Raw genomic sequence first — 12717 nt, forward strand, 5'->3', positions numbered from 1 at the left:
GGTGATAAATGCAGCCTTTGTGTCTCTAGCCTACCCTGAAAATATCAGATGGGGGGACACCAAGTGACTCATGAATTTTTATACATCCCTGAATGCTCAGTACCTTTGTTAGGAAGAGACTTGCTGTCTAAACTAGGGGCACAAGTGACCTTTCCCCCCACAAAAGACTCACTGTTTGAGTGGGCCCAACCACCTATTTACTCTTCCTCTCAGTAACCCCTCAAGATGAATGCAGGTTGCACGATCTCCAGGAAGGGAAACCAGACAGGCTAAACAGTCGCGCGTGAGAGAGTTAACTCAACAATTCCCACAGGTCTGGGTGGAAGACAACCCACCCCAAGCTTGCAAAACAAGTTCCACTGGTAACAGAACTCAAACCTGGTACAATTACATCAGCACCCACCTTGGGCCTGCCAGACTTTGCTAAGCCATTTACTCTTCACATGACTGAAAAGGACAAGGTGGCTGTGGGAGTGTTGTCCCAGACTTTGGGGACATGGGACAGACCAGTGACTTATAATCAGCTGGACAATGTTGCCACTGGTGGCCAGGATGCTTAACAGGCAGTTGCTGCAGTTGCCTTACTGGTCTGGGAGGCAACCAAGCTGACTTTGGGACAAGATTTGTTCGTAAACATGAGGTCAATGCTCTCCTGCGAGGGGACCCCCATAAATGGCTGTCAACATCCCGGATTACTCAATACCAGGGACTGTTATGTGAGAACCCCCATGTTACTACTGAGCCTTGTCAGGCCCTGAATCTGGCCACTCTCTTTCTTGTGGGAGAAGGTGGGCCTTCACATGATTACTAGGAAATATGCCAGCAGACCTGACTTGAGAGACCAGCCAATGCCGGACCCAGATTGGGTCCTGTACACCAATGGCACCAGCCTGGTGAAACAAGGACAGTGACTGTCGGGACATGCAGTAGTCATGGAAGAAACCATCGTTGAGGCTCGCTCTCTGCCATCACACTGGTCCGCTCAACAGGCTGAACTATATGCTCCAATCCAGGCCCTCCAGCTGTCAAAAGGTAAGAAGACAAACATTTACACAGATTCCAGGTATGCTTTTGCCACACTACAGGGCTCGGTATAAGGAGAGAGGCCTTTGACAGCTCGTGAAAAAGATATTAAAAATAAGGAAGCAATTAAGACCCTATTAGATGCTGCCTGGGAACCAGAAAGGGTTGCAGTCATACACTGCTGAGGACGTCAAAAAGAGGATACCCCTCGGGCTCTGGAAACAGTCTAGCAGTTAAGACCACTAAAACAGCAGCCGAGGGCTTGGGGGTGACAAGTGAAGCCCCTATTAAAGCTCTCATATTGGCGGAGCTCCCTGAGCTAACGCTAGACTCTCCAAAATACAATGAAGCCCAAAAGCGACTAGCCAAAGCAGAAGGGGCCATCAAGACTGAAAAGGGATGGTGGGAATTGCCAAGTGGCAAATTCTTGGTACTGGAGGAACTTCCACCCACTCTGGTAAGCCAAACACACCAAGCGACCCATCTAGGCCATGATAAACTGGAAGAGCTAATTTGAAAATATTTCTTGGTTCCCCGCCTCTCTTCCCTATGCAGGACAATATCTCAGAACTGCACTGCCTGCTCACAGGTCAATGCTGCCTCTCAGCACAGACAGAAACCTCCAGGGATTCAGGTAAAAGGCACGCTGCCCTTTGAACACCTGGAAGTGGACTTCACTGAAATGAAACCTCACTGACACTACCATTACCTGCTGGTCATGGTATATACATTCTCAGGATGGGAGGAAGCTTTTTCTACCCGCACTGAAAGAGCATCAAAAGTAGCCTGGTGCCTGCTTAGGGAGATAGTTCCCAGATTGGGATTTCCTACCAGCATTGGATCGGACAATGGCCCGGATTTAGTAGCTGATTTAGTATAACAAGTAAGCAAAACTTTAAACATCAAGTGGAAATTACATACAGCATATAGGCCCCAGCATTCTGGGACGGTGGAAGGAACCAACTGGACACTTAAAGAGACAGTCTCCAAGTGGATCTTAGAGACTGACTGTTCCTGGGTGGACTTGTTTCTGACGGCTCTGCTCAGACTCAGGATGACCCCACAGTCCCATGGCTCTTCTCTGTACAAAATTGTGTATGGGAGGCCCCCTCCCATAATAAAACAGGTGCCAACAAATTTGCCTCAGGTAAGGGGACATGAGATTTCACAGCAGATGGAACAACTGGGTAAGGTAATAAATCAGGTAACTAAGTTTGTACAACACAAGCTGGAATCAAGATTGCCAGGAGAAATATCAAGAACCTCAGATATGCAGATGACACCACCCTTATGGCAGAAAGTGAAGAGGAACTAGAGAGACTCTTGATGAAAGTGAAAGTGGAGAATGAAAAAGTTGGCTTAAAGCTCAACATTCAAAAAACGAAGATCATGGCATATGGTCCCATCACTTCATAGGAAATAGATGGGGAAACAGTGTCAGAATTTATTTTTGGGGGACTCCAAAATCACTGCAGATGGGACTGCAGCCATGAAATTAAAAGATGCTTACTCCTTGGAAGGAGAGTTATGTCCAACCTAGATAGCATATTCAAAAGCAGAGACATTACTTTGCCAACAAAGGTCCGTCTAGTCAAGGCTATGGTTTTTCCTGTGGTCATGTATGGCTGGGAGAGTTGGATTGTGAAGAAGACTGAGTGCCGAAGAATTGATGCTTTCGAACTGTGGTGTTGGAGAAGACTCTTGAGAGTCCCTTGGACTGCAAGGAGGCCCAACCTGTCCATTCTGAAGGAGATCAGCTCTGGGATTTCTTTGGAAGGAATGATGCTAAAGCTGAAACTCCAGTACTTTGGCACCTCATGAGAAGAGATGATTCATTGAAAAATACCCTGATGCTGGGAGGGATTGGGGGCAAGAGGAGAAGGGGACGACAGAGGATGAGATGGCTGGGTGGCATCTCATCCTCTTAGGATGGCATCTCAGGCTAAACATCTGAATATTTGCTGCCAAAAAAAAAAAAAAAAAAAGATAAAACTAAATAAGTTTAAAGTATCTTTTTGTCCATATATACCATAAACAGCATTCTCATTAAGTATGGAATTGACATTCTCTAAAGTCACTAACATATTTTATTGACAAACATTAGAATTAGAAAATGGAAAATAAACATATATGATTTAAAATTTTACTTTAAGTTTAGAAATAGCATATTTTTATACCTCAAGAATGTCAAATTCTTCTTCAAGTTCTTCTAAAGAAGCTTCTTCTTCTATATGGAATGAATACAATGAACATGAGATGACTAAGACATTTGGCTATAAATGGAATTTCAGCCATATGACTTTTTTCAACTGACCTCCCCTCCTCTGTTCTTGCTGATTCCAATTCATTTTTCTGATTCCAACACAGTTTTAATCTAATATTCATAAACTACAGTTCTGATGACTATTTTCATGCTCAAAAGCTGCTTTCCCAAAGTTGAAATCTTTAGTCTTATGTTCAGGTCCTCTCAAACTCTGTTCTGAATGAACTGTTATTTCCCAAGACTCTCCTTGGGGAGAGTCTCTCATGGGGCATGAGACTAGTATTGGCTTGTCAATATCAGCAGATTTGAAACTGAAGTGAGAGAATGCTACATAAAATGCCATAACTCAAATTTGCAGCTGTAGATTGCCTTCTAGGTTAGGCACAATTCTAGATGATATACATAAACAGGTAAAACTACATCCAAGAAGTCAGAATAGCTAGTGACTTTAATACTAAGGTGAACACCGAAATCAGATTGATTATATTCTTTGCAGCCAAAGATGGAGAAACTCTTTACAGTCAGCAAAAAAAAAAAAGACTGGGAGCTGACTGTGGCTCATATCATGACCTGCTTATTGCCAAATTCAGGCTGAAATTGAAGAAAGTGGGGAGCCCATTCAGGTATTGAAAGGTTGTTGTTGAATCACACGAAGACACCGGGATTCTTGGCCCCCGGAGGAGAAGAATTCAATCCGGGGCCAGGGACGAGGCTTGATCGCTCAGAGCTTTTGTGTAATAAAGTTTTATTAAAGTATAAAGGAGAGAAATCTTCTGACATAGACATCAGAAGGGGGCAGAAAGAGTACCCACTTGCTAGTGTTAGCAATGAAGTTATATACTCTCCAACGAATCCAAAGAATGTCTGGAGGTTGTAAATACCTCACCAGACCTACTCCCATAATTTACATTTTAAGGTAACAGAATTAGCCAGAAGGTTTAATCCAGAGACTGTCCTCAGGCAGGATACATTATTGTTATATAATCCTAAGGAATGTAGAGAAGGAAAAAAAAGTTTGTCCTTTCTTCCTCCTTGAGAATTCCAGACCCCTCTCTTCTTGGGGACCCCTAGACTCCTTATCAACCTGCCTAGGAAATTACTCTCTCATTCCCCCCTTATCTTTTAGGATAATTATGTTGCCTAGGGAAAAGGGGCGTCGTTCTCGTTCCATAACTGCTTCCGAGCTGACAAGGGGCGTTGTCCCTAAATTGGTGAGGCAACATATTCTCCTAATCCTCATATTGAGGATATCTGATCCAGGGGCCCCAAATAGTAGTTGGAGGAAGCTACAGCAGTAGCAGGAGTTTGAGCAACCATTTGTAACTTAAAAGCTTTCATGCGGCTAGAAACAAATTCAGTTATACAGTTACAGATGCAGGGAGCTGTGTTGGGAAGCGTAGTACAAAATAGCCGTAAAAGGAGAAAGTCCTTGGGAAAATGGTGAAGGGCCAGAAATACCTGGCTTTGTACATGGACAGAAAAACATCTCCTGCCTTTGGTTATGCTCGGTGCCAAGATTTAATAATAAATAGGGATGTTACTTGTGAAAGCGGGTTGTGGGATAAGCCCATGAGTCATTTAGAGCGCGCTGTCCTTGAAATGTTTTTACTGATTATGTGTTAACTCCGTATGCACTCTGCTGGCCGTATACTTTAAGCTCTTTGTTTCTGCTTCTATAAAAAAGCTTGACTGCAGAAATAAACTTGTCAGTCCTTGCAAGAGACTGTCCGAGTGTCATTCTTTCAGGTTCGTTGCTTCCAAGTCCAGGGGAGAAAATCCCCAACAAGTGGCGCCATGAACAGGGACTTGAAAAGAAGGCTGAACAAAGCGATGAGCCCCTGCAGAAAGAGGTAAGTAGGATGGGACAACATAGCAGTAAAATTCCTTTCATTTCTATAATGCATCATTTTTTGAAACAAAACGGTGTTAATGTTTCAAGAGATCAGTTGAACGACTGCTATCATATTTTACTGGAACAATTCATGGTTCCCAGAAGAGGGGACACTCAATCTAGACATATAGAAAAGGGTTAAAAATAATGTTTTGCGAGCATGTCGGCAAGGGTTACATGGTCACTCATACGGGCTATCATAGAACAAATTGAAAGACATACATTGATTTGGAAGTAAAAACTATTCAATCTTTACATGAATATGAGCATAAGGAACAAGATATGCAAGGTGCTTTGAAATATAAGAATGTTATGCTCAATCAGACACAATCCTTAGAAAAACAACTTAGAGACATATATATACAGGATATGTCAAAACTGAAGCCACTTGGAACGGAGGTCATTTCATTCAACGGACAGCCCAAATCTAAGGTTTTTCCTTCTGCTCCACCTGTAACAGCAATTGCTAACTTTGCTCATACTAATCATTTCACTCCTCCTCGGGAGATGCCTGCTTGTGCTTTCGCTTTCCCAATGCAATTTAATCAACCTGCCCAAGACCAAAATACTTGGGCTAATCTAGATTTTGGCATGTTGTCTAGCTTTAAGAAAGCATGCACTCTGTATGGACCTACTTCTCCTTACTGTATAGAATTTCTCAGAGGATGGGCTGACCGTTGGATGCCATATGATTTTTTTTCAAGTAGCAAAGATGGTTTTAAATCCTCAACAATTACTGCAATGGCAAATGTGGGTTAATGATGAGGCCCGACAGCTGATGATTGACAAGCAATCTCATGGTAACCCTGCCAATTTAACCTATGATATACTCACTGGAACAAGAGCCATGGCCGATATGATTGTGCAGTTAGCTAATATTACCCCTCAGATGTTACATTTCATTAAAGAAACTGCCCGCAGGGCATAAGCAAAGGTTGATAGCACTAACTCTTATGGTTCATTTGTTAAGAATATTCAAGGACATGAGGAGGAATATTCTCAATTTATAGGAAAATTAAAGGATGCAATTGAAAAATCTATTAAGGATGTGACTTTACAAAATATTATTTTAAAACAACTTGCTTTTGAAAATGCTAATGAGGAATGTCAATCCATGCTTAGACCAATTTGAGAGACTGGCTCTCTTGTGGAATGTTTGAAAGCATATAGGGATATCAGATCTAGTTCCCATAGAGCAAAATTGGCAACATTGGAAACCTTTAATGTACAAAAAGCTGCTAATGCCAAATGTTTTAACTGTGGGAAGCCCAGCCATATGAAAAAGCAATGTCACATGTCAACACAGGCCAGAAAAAATAATACTACTTCTAATAAGAAGAGACCCCCAGGAATATGTCCAAGATGTAAAAAGGGGTTCCATTGGCTGAATGAATGTCATTCTAAATTTGATAAGGATGGAAACACCTTGAACCCCGGTGCACAGCAAAAACAACAGGGAAACTAATAAAGGGGCCGTCCTCTAGCCCCACTACAAAAGGAGGACCTAATGTTATGACGCTACAAGCAGCTACATCTAAGAATGCTTGCATTGATATACCTAGTCCTTATGATATGGAACTAATAGAATTATACAACCCCCACAAAATTCCCACTGGATATTATGGCCCGATTCCACCCAGGACAATGGGACTGATTTTGGGACGTAGTAGCTGCACAATGAGAGGTTTAATGGTATTGACCGGTGTTGTGGATGAAGATTATGAAGGGGAAATACATATTATGGTAAATGTTGTGAAAATGGGAAATGTATACTTACAAAAAAGGGAACATTTTGCACAATTATTACTTTTACCATATGTCAAACCAATGAAGGCATCTGATAAAGTTCGGCAGGGAGGCTTTGGCAGTACCAACCTTACTGCTGCACTATCTACCTTATTAAAGGAACATCGGAAACCCATGCTTACTTTACGCATACAGGGAAAGAATTTCACAGGCATGTTAGATACTGGAGCTAACATTTCAATCATTAGAGATGCAAAATGGCCCCTTGATTGGGATAAGGTTATAGCTCCTTCTAGACTATTAGAAGTAAATGAAACTAATGCCACACAAACTTTTGTCAATGCATCCTATTTACAAATGTATCAGATCAGATCAGTCGCTCAGTCGTGTCCGACTCTGCGACCCCATGAATCACAGCACGCCAGGCCTCCCTGTCCATCACCAACTCCCGGAGTTCAATCAGACTCACGTCCATCGAGTCAGCGATGCCACCCAGCCATCTCATCCTCTGTCGTCCCCTTCTCCTCCTGCCCCCAATCCCTCCCAGCATCAGAGTCTTTTCCAATAAGTCAACTTTTCACATGAGGTGGCCAAAGTACTGGAGTTTCAGCTTTAGCATCATTCCTTCCAAAGAACACCCAGGACCGATCTCCTTTAGGATGGACTGGTTGGATCTCCTTGCAGTCCAAGGGACTCTCAAGAGTCTTCTCCAACACCACAGTTCAAAAGCATCAATTCTTCGGCGCTCAGCCTTCTTCACAGTCCAACTCTCACATCCATACATGACCACAGGAAAAACCATAGCCTTGATAGACGAACCTTTGTTGGCAAAGTAATGTCTCTAGGGCCCTAATCAAATTGTAGCTTATCTTAAACCATATATTACTAATATCTCAATCAATTTATGGGGACGGGATTTTCTTGAACAAACGAAAGCCACAATTTCTTTAAATGAACCTTTTTAATGGGGGCCATTGAGTTAACAACGCTGCTCCTCGATTGGGAATCTGATACCCCAGTATGGACACCTCAATGGCCCTTAACTAAAGAAAAATTGGCAGCTCTTACACAATTAGTTAATGAACAATTACAAAAAGCTCATATAGAACCTTCATCTTCCCCATGGAATTCCCCTATTTTTGTAATAAAAAAGAAATCAGGAAAATGACGAATGTTGATAGATTTAAGAAATGTTAATAATACCATGTTACCTATGGGGCCCTTACAACCCAGATTGCCCTCCCCTTCTATGGTACCAAAAGGATGGTCTATAGTTATTATTGACTTGCAAGACTGCTTTTTTACTATACCTTTGCATCCTAAAGATAGAAAACGTTTTGCCTTTTCAATTCCTTCTATAAATCACATGGCTCCTGTTAAAAGATTTCCAATGGAAGGTGCTACCTCAGGGAATGATGAACTCCCCTACCATTTGCCAATATCTCATATCTGTTTTATTACAACCCATTAGAGACAAGTATCCTACTGTGTTTATAATTCATTATATGGATGATATACTTCTCTCTATGGAATCTGAACTCTCTTTACAACAGTTATATAATGAAGTTATTACTACTCTTCAAAATCATGGCCTGCTTGTAGCACCAGATAAAATTCAATGGAAAGCACCCTTTAATTATTTAGGACATGTTATGGAAGAATCTAAAATCAAACCTCAAAAAACTCAAATTTCTATGCAATTTCTATGCACACTGAATGATTTTCAAAAATTGCTAGGAGATATTAATTGGCTGCGGCCATCTGTCAGCATCCCCACCTATGCCTTACAAAATCTATTTAAAATTTCAAAGGGACCCCCTGACCCTAATAGCCCTAGACAACTAACAAAAGAGGCCAAAGAAGAACTGGCCTTAATGGAGAAACACATTCAACAATCTTTTTCAACTCGGCTAGATTATGATCAACCAGTTTCTTTAGATATATTCCCCACTGAACATTCACCCACTGCAATTATAGCTCAACAGAGCCCAATAGAATGGGTATATTTACACACAAAACAGTCTAAAAAAAGTGTAGCATATATTGAGAAAATGGGGCACTTAATTGTGTCAGGAAGAAGCCATGTACAAACTTTGACTGGATTTGATCCATATGCAATACACGTTCCCTTGACAAAAAAAGAATTGCAAATTGCCTTACAGTATAACTTGACCATGCAAATGGCATTAAAGGATTTTCAAAATGTTATTTCATTTCATTTACCGAAAGGAAAATTATAGGACTTTCTACAATGTACTAAATTCATTGTAACTAATATCATTGCATCCCAGCCTATTTCCAGTGCACCCACCTATTTCATTGATGGCAACAAGAAAAGCGTAACAGAGATTGTCGGCCCTGATATCAAAGAGAAATTACCCACTACCTATTCTTCAGTACAAAGAGTTGAATTGTATGCTTTATATGCTCTTTTGTCACTTCAACCATTATCCTTCAACGTATATACTGATTCCAAATACCTTGCTTCCCTTTTTCATGATTTTGTTACCGCCTTTTTATACAATCTAGATGAAGAATTATATGCTCTCTTTTCACAGACTCAAGCTTTAATTCACTCACGTATGGAACCCTTCTTTATTGTACATATACGTGCTCATTCAAGTTTACCTGGCCCTCTGGTCACAAGAAATGATGCTGTTGACAGGCTCATAGCTCCCATTTTTACATTTGCCAATGACGAACATGCTAATCTTCATACCGATGCTAACAGATTGCACTCTAAATACCATATTCCTCTCACTGAAACATGGCATATTATTAAAATCTGTGATGTCTGCGCCCCTCTGCACTTACGAACTATGATTTCAGGAGTTAATCCCCAGGGGCAACAACCTAATTCCCTTTAGCAATCTGACTTCACTCACTCTCCTTAAAGAAAATTTTCTTTACTTTTTGTCTCAATAGATACATTTTCCAACTTTATCTGGACAATACCTATCTCTTCAGAACCCAATAAACACGCCATTTCTGCCCTCTTACTCACCTTCCCCATTATGGGGATTCCTTCTGTCTTGTTAACAGACAATGGACCTACAGTCACCTCTCATTCGTTTCATTCATTTTTATCAGAATGGAACACCACTCACATTACAAGAATACCCTATAATCCTCAGGGTCAAGACATTATTGAAAGAGCCCATTGCACCCTAAAAACTCATTTACTAAAACAGAAAGGGGGAATATGGAAGATGAGATACACTTCTTATCCTGTGAACCCTCAATTATTATTATCTTTAACTTTTTATTCCCTAAATTTTTTAAACTTAACAAAAAATAATTCTGACACTGGTGCAGATAGACATTTTGCAGAAGACAAAAACAGCAAATTAGAAATCAATATACCAATATGCTATAAGCAATTTAATCAATGGCTGCCAGGAATCTTACAACTCCTAGGCAAGGGTTATGGCCTTGTCATTGCAGATGGAGAGGAAATCTGGGTTACCCTTCGCCAAGTCCATTACCGAGAGGGACCCCAAGACCGGATTCCCTTGGGAAGTGATGAAATTGACACGAAGGGTCTCGTCAATGACCCTGGAGGAGCCAATGAGGAAACGCCATCGTCTGAATCCTTACCCGACATGGGCTCAAGTGAAAACATGACTCATCAGGCTGAGCAGACACTGAAGAGTACTGAAACTCCTATGACTCCAGATATGCTGTTTCTGGCAATGTAAACTGTTCTGAAGAGCAGGAGGAACATCATAATTGCTACTGGTTTAATAGATCAAGCATTGGAGGCTTTCATAACTCTAAGACAAGCTTCTGGACTGATAAGAACATATTGCTGAATTGGTATAATGGGGGCTTATCACCCCCCACGACCCAGGATTGTCGTCCCCATTGTGGGGCCAGAGCAATGGCACATTTAGAAAATTCCAGCAGCTTTAGAGCACTTCGCTAATGTTTATGGGACTGTGGGTATGTTTCGTCCTTCTAATTATACCTTCCTATATAATAGTACTGGCTATGTTCAGTCATGCGTTCACCTTCAGTACTTGTTTATTGTAGGGCATTTTGATATTGACTTACCAGCCAAGATTGTCAATTGTACTGCATGTGCATTGTATACCTGCCTTAATCACACCATTTCATATCACAATGTTAGCATTGCGCTAGTTAAACAAAGATCTGAGTTATGGCTTCCCATAAACTTAACTGAACCTTGGACTGATTCTGTATCTCTTTCTGTATTGTTGAAAACTGGGCTTAGGCAATCTAAGCGCATCATTGGGTGGATTATTGCAGGCATCTTAAGCCTTATCTCCATTGTGACTGTAGGAACTTTGTCTGGTATGGCTTTACATAATTCTATACAAAATCATGATTTTATCACTGCTTGGCACAAAGACTCTCATGATCTGTGGACTCGACAAGCTCAAATAGATCAGCAATTACAAACAGGAATTAATGAGTTACAAACTGTGGTTATCTACTTAGGAGATCAAATGCAGCAATTGACTTTCCAAACATGTATACGCTGTCACTGGAATTTTACTTTTTTTTTTTTTCTGACTAACATGCCCTATAATAGCACTGAATATCCTTGGAATAAAGTTAAGGTGCATTTGTAAGATCTCACAAATAACTCAAGTTTAGATGTCAATTTGTTGAAACAACAAGTTGCTAATTTTCAAGTTAGGGTACCTACAGAATTGTATAGCACTCAATTCTATGATACTTTAACCAAAACCCTATCGTCTCTAGACCCTAGAGCTTGGCTTTCAGGAAGCAATATTTTTATATATGTATTAATCACCCTGCTCTTTTTGTCTTTGCTTATAGGATACAGAAGTCTCTACTCAAGACTCTGTGCCTCCCACAATGGAGTCCAACTAGCAGCCGCCATGCTTAATTTAAAAACAAAAGGAGGATATGTTGGGAAGCGTAGTACAAAATAGCCATAAAAGGAGAAAGTCCTTGGGAAAATGGCGAAGGGCCAGAAGTACCCAGCTTTGTACACGGACAGAAAAACATCTCCTGCCTTTGGTTATGCTCGGTGCCAAGATTTAATAATAAATAGGGATGTTACTTGTGAAAGCGGGTTGTGGGATAAGCCCATGAGTCATTTAGAGCACGCTGTCCTTGAAATGTTTTTACTGATTATGTGTTAACTCCATATGCGCTCTGCTGGCCGTATACTTTAAGCTCTTTGTTTCTGCTTCTATAAAAAAGCTTGACTGCAGAAATAAACTTGTCAGTCCCTGCAAGAGATTGTCCGAGTGTCACTCTTTCAGGTTTGTCGCTTCCAAGTCCCAGGGAGAAAATCCCCAACAAACAGCAAGAACAAAACATTCAGAATCAAAATTAAAAGTCATATGATGTCCATAGTTAAAGTGCAAAGTGTTGCACCAGTCCATTTTAGGGTTGGTAGATGTCACGTGCTAAAGCGCAGGCGGCTGCGACGGGCGCGCTAAGCGTGGCCAAGAGGAGCCACCCCATGTCTGAGGTCAGGGCAGAAGCCGGGAGGACCCCATGCCCGAAGGGCAGTGGCCAAGAGGAGTTACCCCACGTCCGAGGTCAGGGGCAGCGGCCGAGAGTACCAGACTGCGATGGCACAGGAACGGCTGAGAGGAGATACCCCGTGTCCGAGGTCGGGGGTTGGTGGCCGAGAGGAGATACCCAGCGTCCGAAGTCAGGGGCAGTGACGAGAGGAGTTACCCTGCGTCCGGGGTCAGGGGTGGCGGGCGGGAGGAGCTACCCCACGCCCCTAAACCCCAGGCAAGGGGCGGCGGGCGGGAGGAGCTACCCCATGCCCCCACGCCCGAGGCCA

The 12717-nt window shown here is 41.8% G+C and overlaps 1 long non-coding RNA gene across 1 annotated transcript; it reads left to right on the top strand.

Annotated features, from left to right (window-relative positions):
* Nucleotides 1-4300: 4300 nt before the first annotated feature.
* LOC132342937 (uncharacterized) lies at nt 4301-12154 on the top strand. Its single transcript, XR_009491483.1, has 2 exons — nt 4301-5136; nt 11730-12154. It is a non-coding gene; the product is annotated as an uncharacterized lncRNA (long non-coding RNA).
* The last annotated feature ends 563 nt before the right edge of the window (nt 12155-12717 follow it).

Source organism: Bos taurus, chromosome 2 (genome assembly GCF_002263795.3).
Source record: "Bos taurus isolate L1 Dominette 01449 registration number 42190680 breed Hereford chromosome 2, ARS-UCD2.0, whole genome shotgun sequence".
In the NCBI taxonomy this organism is placed as follows: domain Eukaryota; kingdom Metazoa; phylum Chordata; class Mammalia; order Artiodactyla; family Bovidae; genus Bos; species Bos taurus.